This window comes from Camelus ferus, chromosome 8, assembly GCF_009834535.1.
Source record: "Camelus ferus isolate YT-003-E chromosome 8, BCGSAC_Cfer_1.0, whole genome shotgun sequence".
NCBI lineage: Eukaryota > Metazoa > Chordata > Mammalia > Artiodactyla > Camelidae > Camelus > Camelus ferus.
In genome coordinates, this window is record NC_045703.1 from 62,299,774 (window position 1) to 62,317,985 (window position 18,212).

General features: G+C 41.4%; 1 protein-coding gene across 1 annotated transcript in view; it reads right to left on the minus strand.

Moving 5' to 3' along the window:
- The window catches only part of RGS17 (regulator of G protein signaling 17), an 87,310-nt gene extending 71,194 nt beyond the window's left edge, over positions 1-16,116 (minus strand). Inside the window, exon 1 of the mRNA XM_006185469.3 lies at positions 15,975-16,116. The gene's annotated coding sequence lies outside the window, so the exon portion shown is untranslated. The remainder of the gene's footprint in view (positions 1-15,974) is intronic.
- Between the last annotated feature and the right edge of the window lie 2,096 nt (positions 16,117-18,212).

Genomic DNA, 18,212 nt, shown 5'->3' on the forward strand with positions numbered 1-18,212 from the left:
TATATACATACATTATTAGCAGTAGTGTATTTTATATATACATATATATATGTATATATATTTGATAGCCCAGCTTTATGAAGGACCCTGAACACTTTACAAAGGAGTCCTTCTATGAGCCATGAGCCACGAGCCACATACATGGCTCATGGAGGCAGGCATTTTTGTCTGTTCTGTTCTCTAATAAATCTGAATCTCCCAGAACAGAGCCTGCCGCATAGTAGATGCTCAAAAAGTATTTGTTAAAAGAGAAACTTCACTGGATGAACCGAATGCAAGAAGTCTGCCTCTCACTCAGCATCAATCCCTTTTACTTTACAACTTTTCCCCCAAATCACTTATTCTTCTTTCCCAGATTATTCCTGTAAAGGCCAGATGCAGCGGGACGTGAGAAAGAGCCAACCACAAAACACCATAGAAGGTGAATTTCGTTTCTGCTTTGTGGTTTGAAAGAGCTGCAGTTAAACACTGATTTCTTCCTTTCGATTTTAGTATCTGAACTTCAGTTTCCTGTTTATCTCTCTGCTTCTGAATGACAGTTCACGGCTCTGGCTTCAAATAAGAGAATGAACATATGTGAAAATTTACCTGGTCTCAGATTGCATTTAAAAGACTCTTTTCCCAGTGAATTTGTGACTTTTCTTTTAATACTCTGTTTCATTATTACCTGATCAAAACTATAGTAACTTACTTTTGCTCATTACACAAAGGCAACATTTATTAGATCGACATCCCCTTATGGAACAATTTAACCAACTATAAATAGGAAACTCTTTGTTCACTTGTTTGTTTTAACAGCCAAACATTTGGTCGACGGACTAAGTAATACAGTTAATACTATGATCAAAACTCCTCACTCAGCATACAAAGAAAACTAGATTGAGCATATTTTATTCTGTCTTTTCTAAGCAGAAAATATTTTTTGTCATTTTGGATGCGTCTAACAAAGCCCCCCCCCCAAATTATAATATCTGTCCCACAACATCTTTCTCCTGGCTATGAGTTAAAATATTGGAGATGAGGAGATAAAGGGAAAAAAAAAGAACCCATTTATGTTTGCAGACTCAGATAGTTTCAAGGTGTCTCCTGAGTTTATTATGCTCCATGATTCTAAAATCCCTTGCCTGTCCATAACCTTGGGGAAATTCCACTATCTCTAAAATGCTATCCTTGTACCCTAGAGTCTGGAAGCGAAGCCCAAAATAGGGCTCAAATAATCAAAAAGCCTTCTAAGCATCAGGTCTAACCTTGCATGAATGAACGAATGAATGAATGATAAATATTGCATGCTATTCCCTAATATTTCTTTTTATTCTGATATAGAGGCATTTTATATTTCTCAGGAATGAATAACATTGGTGCTCCAGGAGATTCCACGGCATTTTCCCTGTACCTTCTCCATTGATAATTTTGCTTCACAATGCCAACAAACCTCGTCCTCTCTAAACCTAAAATGTTTATCAAAAATTTTCTTGGGTCCCACTACCACCTCTGGCTGCCATTACCTCCTCTCTGCATAGTTCGCTCCTCTCCACAGTCCTTCAAACAACAACTAGTCTACATTCGCCGTGTTCTCGGGCTTGCCTCCTATGCTGGCTTTAGTCTTGCATGGACCGGTTCCGGTTTCCTCTCCAGGATTCAGGAACTTCTCTCAACTGGCACCTCTGCTTTTCCATTTGTGTGTCAGCGACTTGATTCATGCTTGAGGCAGGAGTGATGCCCTCCTTGGACTGCTAACACACACACGTACACAGCCCCCTCCACCCACATTTTAACACCAAATTGTTAACTGCCAGGATGGATCATAAAAGAAGATGCATCTAACAGCCAATTACTTTTAGAAAGAGTCCTGCAACATGATTTATGTTAAAACAGCATACAATATTTTTGAAAGACATTCTTCAAAAGTTAAACGGATGATGTTAAATAGTCTTAACCAAAATGAGAAAAAAAATGGAAGTTGTCACTTTGTACGCTTCCCACTTAGCTCCTCCCCTTAGAACCCTGACCATTGAATGAATATTCATGAACTTAGAATTCATATTCGGACCCCTGCTCCTTGCAAGTGGAAAAGAAAATACACAGAGCATCCATGCTCTTCTTCCAAGCCCTGGTGTTCTTAAAATCCCCAGTACAAAGTTTGTCATGATCATAACCATTGCCTTCTTCTCAGCTAGCACTTAAAGGAAAATTTCCTCCATTCCTAGCACCTCCATCCATTCAGTTATCACATCAATCCCGAGCTGAGTTCTTCCCCAGCCACAAAACATTTATCCCTTCAATGTATTGTGCACCTACTCTGTTCCTGGCTTTGTCTGATGTACTAATTTACATTCCCTCCAGTGGAAGGAGGGAGACTGATAATAAAATAACTTAACAGAGCAGTAAATGCCACAAATTAAATAAAGCAAGTTATTATTAAAGAGTGACAGGGAGTGAAGGGAGGAAGAAAGAAGGGCCAACAATAGTCAGAAAAGACAGAAAAGGTCTCTTTAAGGAGGTGACATTTGAATTGAAATGTGGATGATGAGAAAGATCAGGAGAAGAGTTGTTTAGGTAGAGGGAGTGGCAAGTGCAAAGGACCTGAGGTTGCCAGGCACTTCGTGCCCTTTCTCCCCCAAGTTCTTGGAACCAATCTAGTATCTCCTGTCTAGAGTGTTCTCCTCTCTAATGCTATCTTTTTTTTTTTTTTAATTTTGTTAAATTTTTCTTTTTTTTTTTAGCAGAGGCTGGGGATTGAACCTGGGACCTCATGCATGCTGAGCACGTGCTCTACCACTAAGCTCTACCCCCCACCCCTTCTGATGCTATCTCATGTGCTGATTTTTTAGACTCAAGAGTATTTGCATGAACAGCTAGTCTAAAGTTATCACTGCCTTACTGGCTTTTAGAGACTTCGTCTTAATAATTACATCCTTGACCTTCAATGGCTTAAGAAAGAAAGAGCAGTTCAAAGCAAGCCTGCACCTGATTCAGCAGAACCACTGTGGACCTCGATGTCTAATATGTCACCCTTCCTTATCCAAGAATCCATGGGACATACAATCCACAGAAGCAGTGCCAGGGGGAAAAAAAACCCAACTTTTGAAAACTGTTTTCTTTCATTAACCAATGAGTTACAGGGAACCTGTCCCATAAACCCTTTTATTTTGGCTGCTGGAACCTCAGAGCTGAAGTGTACTGCCCCTGTTATGATAACAACCCTACGCGTGTTTTGTGGCACGTTCACCCCTCCCCCCATTTATTTCTCTTTGTGGCTTCTTATCTTTCCTTTGTTTAATTTTCATTGCCCTCTGTGAATGTGTTTTTATTTAAGCTGCCTCAAACCTTTTGGAAATAGATGGTGCATAAATCATTAATCACAAGTGCTTTCTAGACAATCGCAAGTAACTTCCTCGTTGCAGAATCTAACGTGTTGCCTTGGTCCTGATCTCACCCTGTCTGCCCCCTGCCCTAACTCCGCTGCTCTTCCTTCTTAAACCTGTCTCCCTTTACTAATTTGTTTGGGAGATTACTATAAATATGTATACGATCAGTTAAAAACAAAACTCCTTGGTTTCATAGTATAGTACGTCTTCATTCTCTTTTTAACAATTTTTCTCATTCGGACTACCTTAGGTATGAATGTATGTATATATATGTATGTATTTTAGTTTCTTTTTTTCCCCACATGCCCATTCAATATAGACATACTCCAGGATTCTGTTCTAAGCTCTACAATTTTTCCTTTAGCAATCACCTATTACTGTCACCTCTAAGTAAAAGATTTTCAAGTTTTATTTCTAGCCCCAGCCTCTCTCCTGAGTTTGCATTCCAAATTCCCTGGAATCATTAGAACCTCAGAATCAGAATGAGGCCTTGCAGTTCTTTTACCTTCCTAATCCTTAACACTCCTCCATAACATCTCTGCCTCCTGTTTGTCCACCAAGCACTTGATAGGTGCTTACCACCTTGCAAGGCAGCCCATCTACTAAGCTGGCTTTGACTGCTAAAAAGTTATTTCCAATAGGATGGCAAAATCTATCTTAATGACCTGTGCCCACTGGTTCTAAAGCTATTTTTAAGAGTCACAGCAGGAGCTAAGATACACTAAATGCCAAATGTGTGCCAGGGGCATTGCTCGTGTGGTCTCCTTACCACTCTGCCATGTGGTTTCATTATTCCCATTGTGACACTAGCACAATTTAAAATGAGTCTAATCATTCCACATGGCTCTTCTCCAGGTGGAGAAACACACACATTCTCTAGGAGAACCACTCTATTCTAGGTTAAGAAAGTACAAATTCCTCTAGTCACTTTTCACATGAATTACTGGTTTTTGTTCATTTTACCCTCTGTATTGCAAACCTCTAACCATGGTGTCTAGAAGGAAAGAAATTGAAAATAACATTCCAGTAGTGGTTTGAAAAATGAGGAGTAGGCATTTTTCCTACATTTTTCCCATATCCAGAGAAAACCATAATTTGAAAAGACCCATGCACCCCAGTGTTCACAGCAGCACTATTTACAATAGCCAAGACATGGAAACAACCTAAGTGTCCAACAACAGATGACTGGATAAGGAAGATGTGCTATATATGCACAATGGAATATTACTCAGCTATGAAAAAGAATGAACTAATGCCATTTGCAGCAACATGGATGAACCTAGAGATGATCATACTAAGTGAAGTAAGTCAGAGAAAGACAAATATCATATGATATCACTTTTATGTGGAATCTAAAAAAATGATACAAATCTTATTTACAAACCAAAAATAGACTCATGGACATCAAAAACAAACTATAGTTATCAAAGTGGAAAGAGTAGGGGAGGGATAACTTAGGAGTTTGGGATTAACTCCAAAAGATATATACTTATCTATAAAATAGATGAATAACAAGGACCTACTGTAGAGCACAGGGAACTGTATTCAATTTCCTGTACTAACATATAATGAAAAATAATCTGAAAAAAAAAATATATGTTTAAGTTAATCACTTTGTTGTATACCTGAAACTAACATTGTAAGTCAACAACACTTCAATAAAAAAACAAAATAAAAAATAAAATTTCAGTGTCTTTAAACAAAGTTCTATTGGAACATGAGGGAAAAAAAAGGAAGAAAAATGCAGAGCAGTACAGAAGTGTCATCCACTTCATTCTGGATACAGTGCCTCTCTGGACATAGCCTAGCACCAGATTCCTACAGAATCAACAGAGCAGAGCCGATTCCTACAGAATTGACAAGGCTTTTAATCACCAGCCCACTAAACACCTGCTAGAGCTCCGATGGATGTGGCAAACCCCTGCCCACGCTGAACTCAGCTTATTTCCTCCCTGACCTCTTTATCAGTTTGGTCTCTCCAGGTCTTGACAGCATCCGTGTTACCCAGACACACAAGCTCACATCCTCCATGTTGGCGTTAAGGGTGTTTTCACATCTTCTAAATCCCATTGGTGACCAAGTCACGAAGGCTCTGAGTGGAACTCATTTTCATGACATCATCTTCCCACTGCCTTAGGTTGTTGAGGCTTTGGCTGTTTCCCAGTTCAGGTCTCCTCTTCTCTCACCTGGCCAGCTGAAGCCCTGGTCCTGCCCCACCTCTCCTCGTCACTGCTCAGACCTGACACGCCCATCCCTCACCCTGTGATGCCCCCACTTACATGGTGCCTGTGGCACTCTGGGCTCATCAAGGACAATGCTCGCTTTTCACGTTGGAATTAATGCCCCCAGTGTCTGCCTCCTTCCTGGCTCTATCTGTGGTTTCCTGCCCGTACTATATGCTTCTGGAAAACTGTGCCACGAAGTATTTTTTGAATTTTCCTAGTTCTGTGCCTTTATTCACGTTGTCTTTGAGCCCGAGGAGTAGTTCTTTGCCTGTCAAATTTCCCCCTTTCAATACTTAGAGAAAACGTTATAACCTCTAAAACACTTTTGCCAGATCCTGGTGTGGCCATCTAAAATGAATTGAAAGCTCCTCATGGCATTTTATCTCTCTCCTAGGGCATAATAGTTAATAGCAATTTACGTACATATTTTCTTTCTTCAGTGAGTCTTTAGTGTCCTTGAGCTTTGGCTATGATTTATTTAATTTGACTATTCCCGATGGTAGAGTAAGGTTCCAATTAGCTGCATTAATTGTGAATCAGGACGCAGGAAATAACAAAGGTGAAAGGGATCAGTAGCTAAACACGAAGGAAAGTTGGAAATCTCACAGAAACAGTTGCCGGATCAGACACACGCAGCCACCTTTACAGGTGTACCAAAAGACCTCTCTCTCCTTCCATGATTTCTGCTTGCTCATAATTTAATTTTTTTAGATTATGAGCTCTACGCTCAAGCACATGACCTCCTTCTTTTTCCCTGAGATCCAACCAGACTGGAACTCTCAGGGGTTGGTGGTCAGAGGCCAGCACACTCAGTGCCAACGTTGATTTTGGTTGTCATCGGTAGTTTCCCTAAGTAACTCCTTTCAGTGTTCCCACTAAGACATAAATCCACATTCCCTCAAAAATAATCTCAGTGACAATGAGCAGGCAAGCTTCTCCAAGCACACTTGTCACTCCCCCAAAGTCTTAATAAATAGTTTGGACATTAAGTCACTGTGCTGCCCACTGCTCAGTAAAACAAAGCTTAGCATGTGCATTTATTCATTGCTGGTATTTTGAAGCAAAATGTAAAGATCCCTTTATGTCACAAAAATAAAGTTAATTTTATGTAAGATGGACGTAGGAGTAGTTACATTTAAAAAAGAAAATTTGGAGCAGATTTTCAAATCAGTGGGATTGAATTTTGGTGTCACCTACAAGAATTTTTCACTATTCAACGTAACCTATGTCAGGTCAAGAAAAGTGCTCTGCATTTTTTTCCTTCCTGGAATTAAGATTTATTTAATGATATTCTACCTCATGAAACACCACTTGCATTACTCAGATGTTCAGTCAATGAAATTACTGAATTAATGGAAAAAAATTACCCTCTTAAGGTTAGGTCACATGAATTTACAAAACTGGAAGTGGTTACATAATACAGCAGAGTTATGTAATAATGTATTGAATGATATTACACCTGAAGATATAATACGTTTTTGGCTAATAGTCTTGTTTTCTGAGCCTGGCCTTCCTGCTTTATACTTGACTATCCTTATCTCATTGGTATCCCTCCTTGTATTCTAAAGTACATATCTCTTCCTCTCCAGCACTGGGCTATGGTTACACAGGCATCAGGTCAATTTTTTCCTGCTCTCAACTCACACAAAAAGAAAAAAAAAAAGCAAAACACATCCATAAACTCAGACATTGACACATAAAGTAATCTATTCCAAACACTAAACTTTGGAGACAATTCCTGTGTGCAAGGGTTTCTCCATCTCTTGGTTTTTAAGCATTAAGATTTATACACAAATACATCCTTCAACTAAATCCATCACTTATATACATGTAGGTGGGTCATTAAACACTGGACTTAACTAAAGGTAATTCAGTCTGCAATGTTTCTTCAACAGCAAAAATTCAGATTACTGGACATGAGCAGGTGAATAAAACATGGGTTCTAATAGCTTGAATCAAAATCGCCCAAGTTTACTTACTCATAGACTAGCCAAGAGACAACAATCAGGCCAGTATATTCTTGACCATCAGGAGGGAATAAATCAGCACTTTCTGTTTTGTTTGGTTTTTCCCTTACAGACTGAACATTTGAATTCTTGATAGGTTTTAAGTATCAGGGAAAAATTATGTGACTATCTTAAAAATTACATCGGATATCATTAACACCTATTTTTCTGTAAAGTATTTGATGTACGAAAAGAATTGATACTCCTTCCTCTTCAATTTCTCTATGTACAATTGGTATTTGTACTACTACTACTGCTGGTACTGCTGCTGCCACTAGTATTACTACCGCTAGTACTACTGCCGCCGCTAGTACTGTTACTGCCGCCGCTAGTATTACTACTACTGCTAGTACTACTGCTAGTACTACTGCTGCCGCCGCTAGTACTACTGCTGCCGCTAGTACTACTACTACTGCTAGTACTATTACTGCTGCCGCTAGTATTACTACTATTGCTAGTACTACTGCTAGTACTACTGCTGCCGCCGCTAGTACTACTACTACTGCTAGTACTACTGCTGCCGCTAGTACTGCTGCCGCCACTAGTACTACTGCTGCCGCTAGTACTACTGCTGCCGCTTGTAGTATTGCTGCCGCTAGTACTGTTACTGCTGCCGCTAGTACTACTACTACTGCTGGTACTGCTGCCGCCGCTAGTACTGCTGCCGCCGCTAGTACTACTATAAGTGAGAAATAGGAGTCAAATGTCAAGCTTCTCCCAAACAGTAGGTCAAAAAAAAACTTAATACTCCAACTCACACAGGAGTATTTAGTACTCTAATTTATATTAGAGTATTTAATACCTCAATTCAATACGCAGCATCAGCTAGTCATAACCGTTTGCAGTTACATAGGTTATTACATTGCTTTATAGCATGGCTATGCCTTAGTGTTCTCATGAAAGATACTCATCTTTCCTTTGCTTTTATCTACTCAGTCTCGACCATGCTAAACTCACAGGTCACCAGCAAAATGATGTACGGTAGTGCTAAGTGAAATAAATAGAGAAAGAAATAAGTTCAAACCTCAAATTAGCACATACAGTTACTTATTAACAGCCCAGTTAAAGGTTTAATGACAAGTTAAATTTGGTGGCTGAAGTGAGGGTTTAGCTTACTTTCCAGTTAATTCATTCATGATGGCCGTGTCTTTCACTGCCACACAGAGGCAAAGCAGCTGTATGTTCACAGCATTTTGCTAGGAAGGACTTGAAGTCTTTACTCTGGTTTTATAATTGATATCAGATCATCCTAGATCAGGATAAATCTAGCTGCTAGATTTAGAGATCACTCTACTGATTTCAACAAGTAGGTCTGAAGATGCTTTTCTTCAAAATCAAATGTATGTTTTTTTTCATATCTGAAAAGAGTATTTTGGATTTCTGGTCAACTTACTATATTACACAAAGACTGTCATCAATGAAAGAACTGTAGTAATATCGGGAGAAAAATTTCTATTTTTACTGCATAGGAAATGTGGATCCTGTGGGAGGGTGGGGCTATCACTTTCTCTGTCTCCCTTTGCTCACCCCTCCCTCAACATTTTAAAATACCTTAAATTAGATTCCAATGATCACCCAGGACAGCCTTTAAGTGAGGGGGGAAAAAGGCACAGTGCACTTGTATGCAGACACCTTGTTTACTTTAGTGAGGGAGAGTTAGGAGTTGGGTAGGCTCACAGAGAAGGCTGCGCCTCAGGGCTTCCGTTGTTTGGACCTGGTGGTGGTGGTTAAATCACCCACAGCAGGGCCACATCCTGCTCCACCTTCCTCTCATCTGAGCCTCTACCTAGCAGCTTTCTTTAGGAGTGGAGATTCTACACTTTGAGGTCAATTAGCCTAAAATTCCTAAATCCTCAGGAGATCTTTGCTCCTTACCTCCGCGTTATATCTGGTTACGACTTGTAAACTTAGAATGACCAGTGCTCACCTGGAAAGCAAAATAACACCAAGTTGGAGAGGCTTCTATGTAAACTTGCAGGAAGGGGCCACACTGGATTAGTATTGCATCCAAAATCCTATCGCTGAGCCTGGCACCTAGTAGGTGCTCACGGCTGTTTATAAACGAATGAATGTTCATTTCACAGGTTGGTTAAACAGGCTGGATGGGAAAGGATCACACGACAGACACACACAGAGAACAACTTCAACATTAATATGGACCCATTAGTTAAGGCAAATACTGGCAAGAAATTAGAATCCTTCAGGCACTTATCATCTACATGATGCTAATTGGGTTTCTTTTAATTATTTAACTCTAGTGCAGTATGTAACACTCGCATAGTGATTGCAATACATGAAGCATTTTTACGGACATAATTTCATTTACTCCCTCAACATTTTAAAAGTATGTTCGGTCAGTCTGCAATTGATAGATAATGATACTAAGGCCCAACAAGATTAGGGCTAAATCTCTGTTCATCTGAGTCCAAAATTTGGACTCTTCCTACCAAAGTACATTCTCTGCTTTTAAAGTCTCTTTCTTTCAAGGGAAAATTTCCATATGCTTTTTCACACTCGCTAAATTAAATCATATAGATTGCCACTTTGCATATAGCCGACTTCCACATATTGGCTGACTTCGAATAACTGAAGCCTGACGAAACAGAAGCGTCGCGGGAAACCAGATGGAGACATGGGGTAGTTTTCCTAGATCCAAAATGGACTTTTCAAATCTCTAGATTAGATAGCTTGTCATAATACACCAAAAAACAAGCCCTTACTGTTTATTGATACTAGAAATACAGACAGTGTTGTCAGCTTTCACAAAAGAATTTTCACTGGATTAACTCACTACCATTGGGAAGGCCCGGGATAATTAAAGAAATGAAATAAACACTTACCTGCTCATTTGATTTATGTCATGATTTCCCTTGGGTTGTGTCTGTTTTATTGTAATGCCATGGCTCTTGAATTATAACCTTTGTATTTCAATAGCCAATCAGAGGTACTATGAAAAGCCTGTGACCTAATCCAAGGAAGTAAATATTTGCTTTGTGAACCACATTCATTGTCTATAATAAAATTATATTTATTGACACAGAGATTCTTTTTTTAATCTCAAATACAAAGTTCAAGGAATTCAGAGACATTTTAGATGTTTATTACTCATGCTAGAATTTCAAGTATGAAGCATTTATATAATTTAATGAAAAAGCCTACACATCTAGTAAATAGTAGAGCAAGAACTCAAATCCATTTCTATTTGAAATGAGGTTTTCTGTTCCACCAGAGCTCACTGCTTTCTCCTACAGGAGACTCCCATTCATTATAAATTCCAGGGTCACTGATTCTGAATTACAGAGGCTTTACTATATTTGATAAACTAGAACCCACAACAATTCTGAAATTTTATACTTTCTAGGTAGTTTAATATCTAAGGGACTTCACAGATTATCCAAGCTAAATATTTAAGCCTTTGAAACCAAATTTGTCAAAAGTCACAGAATTGAAAAATTCACAACCAGGAATTTACCAGATCACTGAATCATGTGAAACACTTCTCTACCAACACAGAACTCATTAAGGTACGAGATAAGATTCTCAACTTTTAAATATTTAAATTTCACCTATGGTTTAAAATCTGAAATAAGATAGGACTCTAATATGACATGGCTTTATAATGAAGCTTAACTGATTTCATTCTGATGAGAAGCTTCAATTAATGCTCTATAGGAACTCCCTCTACTCTTGTATTTCCTTTCAATCTCCTTTATCTCAGGAAAACTAAAAACATTCTCCTGTAACACTGGCAACTGGCAGAAATAATCGATGAAAATCTGGGAACTTGTCATGTCATGTACACGCTACTTGTGCGTAAGGTGTGAGTGTGTGCGCACTGTACCCAAAGGGAAAAATGATTGATCCCCCAACTAGTAAAAGGAACCGTGTACCTTGGAAGGTCTGAGCATGGTGGCAGGTGGCAGTGTGTTACGGACATCATAGCAGCCCTGAACTAACCCTGTGGCTGATCCTTCTCCAGACTTAGGTGACGTCTGCTCCACTCCATTTGGGCTTGAGTCCAGTTCAGCCACAAGGATCTCTGTAGTCTTTGCCATATATCTCTTTTGTCACTAAGCGTTTCCTTTCTTTGCTTACTTTTGCCTTGTTTTTTTAAAATTAACATTAGCCCTCAGATAAATAATAAAACCATACCTGAATACAATGGGAAAAAAAAATGGGCAAAAGACTTGAACAAGAGATCCTCAAGACAAAAAAAAAAAGTGCTATAAGCATGTCAAAAAAGTTATCAGCATTATGAGTAACCAAAGAAAGAAAATTTTGAAAAACATTATTTTCACCTATCAAGTTAGCAAAGATTTTTAGAAAGAGTATATTATGTTGGTGAAAGCTAGATGTTCTGAGCATCAAGCCTAAAGGAAAAGATGCCATACAGCTATGCAGACAAAACTAGGCATCAGGGTGCCTATCCGTTAAAACAGTAAAATCCTGGAAATAATAGAAACATTATTTAACTAACTGACTAGCTAACATTCAAAAATAAAAGAATAGTTACATAAATTAAGACATCCACAAGACGAATTATTTTGTAGTCACTAAAATATATTCAAAATACCAATTTCAGTTTCTTGGGCAGTACCAATGAGGTAGTACCAGTTTTTAAAAAAGCAAGTATGAAGTTCTACAATACGGTTACAATTTTCAAAAGTTTCCACTTATTCATAGGATATGAACTGGTGGTAAACTGCCCTTTAGGTTCAATACCAGTTTTTTAAGGCATTGGGAGAATTATAAACACTCAGTACACGCTAGGTACACATTCAGCACTTTATACACAATGCATCACCTTGTGCTCGCAAGCATCTTAGGATGTGGGTCCTTATCTGTGTTGTTATACCTGAGGAAACTGAGGCTCAGAGCAGGTAAGGGACTTGACCACAGTGACAAAGCTATTAAATGGAGGAGCCTGGACAAAGCTAAGGTCAGCTTGACCCAAAGTTCATATTCACCATGTCCATGTCAGCCCACAGTTAATTTAAACTTTGTTTGGAAACAAACCAACACTATAAATGTTATAGTAAAAACATGCATATTCACAAAGTGACAGTTCTAAAAACTGCTTCCTCCAAAGAGGTGGGATCATGATCTTTAGAATCTCAAACTAGTGTATTTGGAAATGAGCATGAGCACTCTTCCAAAAATAGGTGAAAATCTTGGAAGTCTTTTGTGAACCATGTCAATTCTGCAAAATTTATTCATGGACAAAAAATCTTATTTAACACCTGTCTTTTGCCAGATATTGTGCTAGATGTTGGCAAAGTAGCAGGGATAATGGTATAACTGAATTTCTTTGGATATTAGAGAAGTGTTTGGGGGTAAGTGGAGATGGGAAGAGATAGGGAGGGTGAGAGTATCTACCAATCTAACATTAAAACTCCTGGCTACCCACATCTAAGGATTTTTATTTCTTTAAGCTTTCTCTAAAATCTTACAGTATTTCTGAGGATCCAGGACACCACCCCCAGAAATGTCATAGAATTTTAATCCTCTATAATAAATTCGTACTTATATTCTAACTGTAGTAGTCAGATGAAATCAAATGCTTTTTAACATCACATGGCATTATTCTCATCCACTGGGTACACAGTGGTCCTTGCATTTGCCTTTCTGGGTGGTGCAATATTTTCATTGTTAAGTAAGCAGAGTTGGGCCATCAAAAAAGGATTCTCAGCAGAAATGCAGTTGGATGGGTTCCCATCCCTCTTGGCTCCACATCTCCTTGTCCATGCCCACCTTTCACTTTTGCAGAAAAGCCATGTCTCTCAGCAAATGGACTTCTAATATGAAGGCCAGTAGCTCTACAACTGTAAGTTAACAAGTAAATGCTTTCTTATTTTTTATTGTATGAGTCAACCAGAATTTTTTTTATCAATTTAGTTTTAGACTTGGCTGTTATATAAGGTCAAATGGGTAAGGCTACATACATTTCTCCTTTTCTTCAAGGCCCCTGGCACCAGTGGTTAGAAATGCTAAGGAATGTTTTTTTTTCATATTATGATTATGATTATTAAAAAGTATAAGAAGGCCATAGGAATGATAATGACTTAGACCTTCAACATTATGAATTCAAATAAATTAGGATCCTATAGGAAGATTCTCCCAAAGCAGAGAGAGATCTATTTGAGAAGGAAAAGCTGGATGCATTAGAATTGAACAGGAACAGCAAATCAGCTCTCCTTGTTAATTCTCTTCCCTGGGGACTAAACACCAAGGAGTAGTTGAGGAACCACAGCAAATGGATAGAAATTGGCACAACAGACACCTTATGTTGTTTGTTCTGTAAATTAGGTGGTTCTCTTAACCTCTCGGACTACAAATTTCAGACGAAAGATAAAGTGCCCGTGACTCTGAGATCAGGTGTCACTGCCATGGAGATTCATTTTATTTAATAAATGATACCATCTAATCCTTTTGTAATAATAAACACTTGTTTTCTCATCTCCAAAAATTGTAAATAAACTGCTCTCCCATGATTTCTTTATATATGGTTTTTAAGATTATAAAAATAGTGAATAAGTCTACTCTCCCATGAGTGTGTTAATTATTGTTTTAGTTCATGCTAACGGAAGAAACAGCTTAATAATAGTAACTTAACTGGCGGAGGTCAAACTGCTCATTTATTTGAATTAACGAGTATAAATCACCTTTTCATTAGGTATTAGTGCCAAAATGTAGACTTCATGGATACCTGCTATTGTTACCATAAAGGACTTAAGAAACAAATACAATTTATTTAAAGTGTTTCACAGTTTTCGAAAGTATTTAATACACATAATGCCTAGCAGCTATGAAACCAGGCAAAGAATATTATTCTCCATTAGAAGAGTAAAAAATTGTTTCTCATTTCCCCAATTAAATGATTTTCAGAAGGTTCATCACCAGGAAACCCAGTATGTATGAACGCCGGAAACGCAGATGGCAACCAGTCTCAGAAATGCTCATTCCAAATGGGAAGCAAACTACACGGGCGCTCTCTCTCATTTGTGATAGCCATCCCGTGACGGAAATAGGCTAGTTGTAAAACAATTTTAAAAAAGAAAGTACTATGGGAAGATTGCAAAGTTCTCGAGACAAACCTTCAAGTGACTCAAGAAGGAATCCTTTACCGAAGGGTCAGAGAGGTTAGGAAAACTACTATGCCAGGAGCCAGGGTCCGCAGAGCGACCGAAACTGTCCCAGTTGAGTGGGTGTCCCGGGCCCCAGCTGAAGGCGGAGGGCGCAGGGCGGGTCCCGCACGGCGGGCATCTTTTTGGCCGACGACCCTTGCTCTGTCTCCAGGAGCCCGGAGACTCCCGAGGCTGGAACGGGCAGCCTGGGGCGCCCTGCTAGCAGCCTCCCGCTCGCGAGGAGGATCTCCCCATCCTCGGCTTCCGAGGCCAGCCCTGTCTCTCCGCCATCCTCAAGTCCTCCGACATTTTTCACGGAGACAGGGAGGTAGGGAGAAGAGGAAACGGCCGAATGTCTGCACCCAGCCTCTGCCGCAGCACATGAAGAGGGAGAGGAGGAGGAAGGCTGGCGAGTAAGCAGCTATTAAACTGTAATTCTATCGACAGTATAAAGAATCATCATCACCTACAGCAAGAGAATCTTGGATACACCCACCTGGGCAGCGGCTAGGGGGCCGGTGGGCGTTCCACCTCCTCGCCCCCTCGATGGCTGTGAAATCTACCCCCCGCCATACACACTAGAACTCCCTTTCCTCGACCAAAGGAGGGGAAAGAACAAAAGAGGCCCCCGCCCCCTACACACACACACACACACACACCTCAGATGTTTTGCGGATGCTCAAGGTATGCATTTTTGCATCCCCTTTGGCTTACACCTTCCCCACCTGAACAGTGCGTTTTCCCAAAGGTAAAGAAAGAAAAAATACCACCGCGAGGTGATCGGTCGATCGGACACTGTTAATTTCACATTTGGTTTTCTAACAAACAGCCACCCAAATCCCGACCGAGCGCCCCGCGGGGTCTCCCGCCGCCCTCGGCCCTCGGCCCTCGCTGCGGGATCCCCTAGGCGCCCAGCTCTCCGCTGGGGACCCGACTTAAGGGTCTCTGGGCGGGCAGGACACTCACCCTGCCGCTCCGCAGCAGCTGGAGGGAGATAAGCGGACCGCGCCGTGGCTGCAACGCGGGATTCAACTTCCCGAACCTGCGGCGCGGCCCCCGCTCCCTCCCGCGGCGCCGAGACCCCCCGCACGGGCAGCCTCCCCCGCCAGGGCACAGGCAGTAACACTCTCCGCCCCCTCTCTCCTTCACCTCCCCCCTACCCCAACCTTTAAAGAATTAATCCATCGGTGCAAAGCAGACATTTTGATGTCATTTACTTAGCAGCGCTCGGTTTCAGAGACAACATCTTACCCAGTCGCCTGAAGGTGTGGGCAGCTCACCGATGGGTCCGGGGGCGCGAGGCTGGGCGGCTCGGTCCTCTAGCGAAGCGGGTTTGCTGCCATCCGCCCAACTTCAGCACCCAGCGGGCGAGGAGAGAGGGAGAGAGGCGAGGATGGAGGGGAGGGGGGAGGGGGAGGAGGGAGAGGTGGGCGGGGAGGGAGCGGGAGCCGCTCGGCAGCGCGCATGCGCCCCGCGGGCGGGCGCAGCCCCTCGCCCGGCTCGGCCGGAGGTGCCGCTTCTTCCCCGGGCGCGCGACCGCGTGAGTCACGGCCCCGCCCCTCCCCGGGCCGCCCGGCCCCCGCGCGCTCGCCTCGGCTTGGCGCCCGCGGGGTCGAGGGGCTCGGCTGGAGAGGGGAGCTCGGGCGACTCGGGTCCGCGGCTTTTCGGGAGCCTTGGAGACCTCCGAGCCTCCCTGGATGGGAGAGGTTATCGCGCCCAGGCTGCTCCAACTTCTCGGTCGCCCGCAGCCCGCGTTATTCGTCGTGCGCTTTAGGGGAATGCTGGAAGCCAGAGCCTGCCTTTAAGGAACAGAACGGCCGCAGCCGCGGGGTCCCAGTGGAAGCCATCCCTGGGGGGGGGGGGGGTGCAAGGCAGTGGGAAGTTAGGCAAGTTTTGCTTACCAAAGGACCCGACTTTATGAAGGGTTCTTCACTTCATTGAAGTCCTCAGCCAGAATCTGACCTTTTCTCCTAAGAATTATTTCAGATGCTCTCTGGTCTGGGATACGTTCCGTCTCGGACGTCAGGACCCCCGGAGCCAGAGTTTTGAGTGTGAGAAGCTGATGACAGGACAAGAATTGTGAATTACCAACAGAGGTGTTGATGCTTGGGGCCGGGAGCATCCTTCGGGGACAGCTTCTGGCTATCAGGTCTGATAATTGTTCTGTTCACCAGCAGAGCCCAGCTTGAGAGTGAAGGAGCTTTGGATACTTACTGCATCCTGAGCGCTAGATTGCATCTCCGATGATTAGATTCAAGTGTCTGTGAGGGTGAATTAGGGAAGCGGGTGTCTTTCTCTTCAGATGTGACATCTGTGGGAAGCGGAGTGAGTTCCCGGCAGGAATGATTAGGCTTTTTTCCTTATACCTATTTAAAACTGATTGCTTGTAAATATACGTGGTTTCCCATCGTTTGTGTACATTCAAAGAGTGTTTATCATTGTTTCAGGCTTCTTTACGAAACACCCTCCTGGCCTCACCCCCTCCCCACCTCTCCTTGACTTAACTGTCTCAGTTTGCTTTAGGGCCTGAGTCTAGCTCTTCAGAGTGTATTCCCTGGACTGGTCCTGGTCCACAGATTGTTCCTAACTGGTCTGTAATGAGAGATACATACAGAAATTGAGAGTAAGATTTAGAAACTTTTATAGCAATTTGACAGTGCCTTGGCATCCAAGCACATTTGTCAGTTTGACTTTGTTTTATTTCATTTGTAAAGTAATCCATTTTTGGTTGGATTTTACAAAAGTATTGGTCCCCGCATGACGCATTGGAAATAAAAAGTCCTTCGCCAAAAATGGTTTGAGCAGCACTGAATTCTTCGTAACTCCCAGATTTATATCTCCAAATGACCTCTCACAGAGATCTTTTATATCCTCAACTATTTTTACATCTCTACTTGAAGTTAGTTAAAATAGTTAATATTTATTGAACAAGTACTCTGTGGTAGGTACTGATCTAAATGTTTCGCACATATTTCTTACTTTCTCTACAAGGTAGATACTATTATTATGTTTAACAGGCATCTCAGAAGCGGAACTCCAACTATCCACCCCCTCCAAAACTGTTTTTCTTACAAGTGTTTCCACCCAGTTACTCCAGCCAAAAATTTGGAAGCCATCCTTGTTTTATCTCTTTCACCCCTACACCAATTAATTAGCAAGTCATGTTGACTCTAGAATTTATCTCCAATTTGTCCGCTTGTTCCCCTTTCCATTGCTATAACCTTAGTCCAAGCCAATCAACACATTCTCCTAACAAGAGCTAAGTGATCTTTTAGATACATAATCAGATCATATCATTCTTCTGCTTTAAACTCTCTAATGAGATTTCCTTGCGCTTTAAATACAAACCCTAATCCTTACCACAGCCTTGAAGGTTCTGTTTAATATTGTCCAAGCCTAGTTCTCTTATACCATGCTCCTGAAGACCTTAGCCCTGTGTGCTATTGCCACACCATCCTGTTTCTTTTACTTTCTTGAATAAGTCTGCCT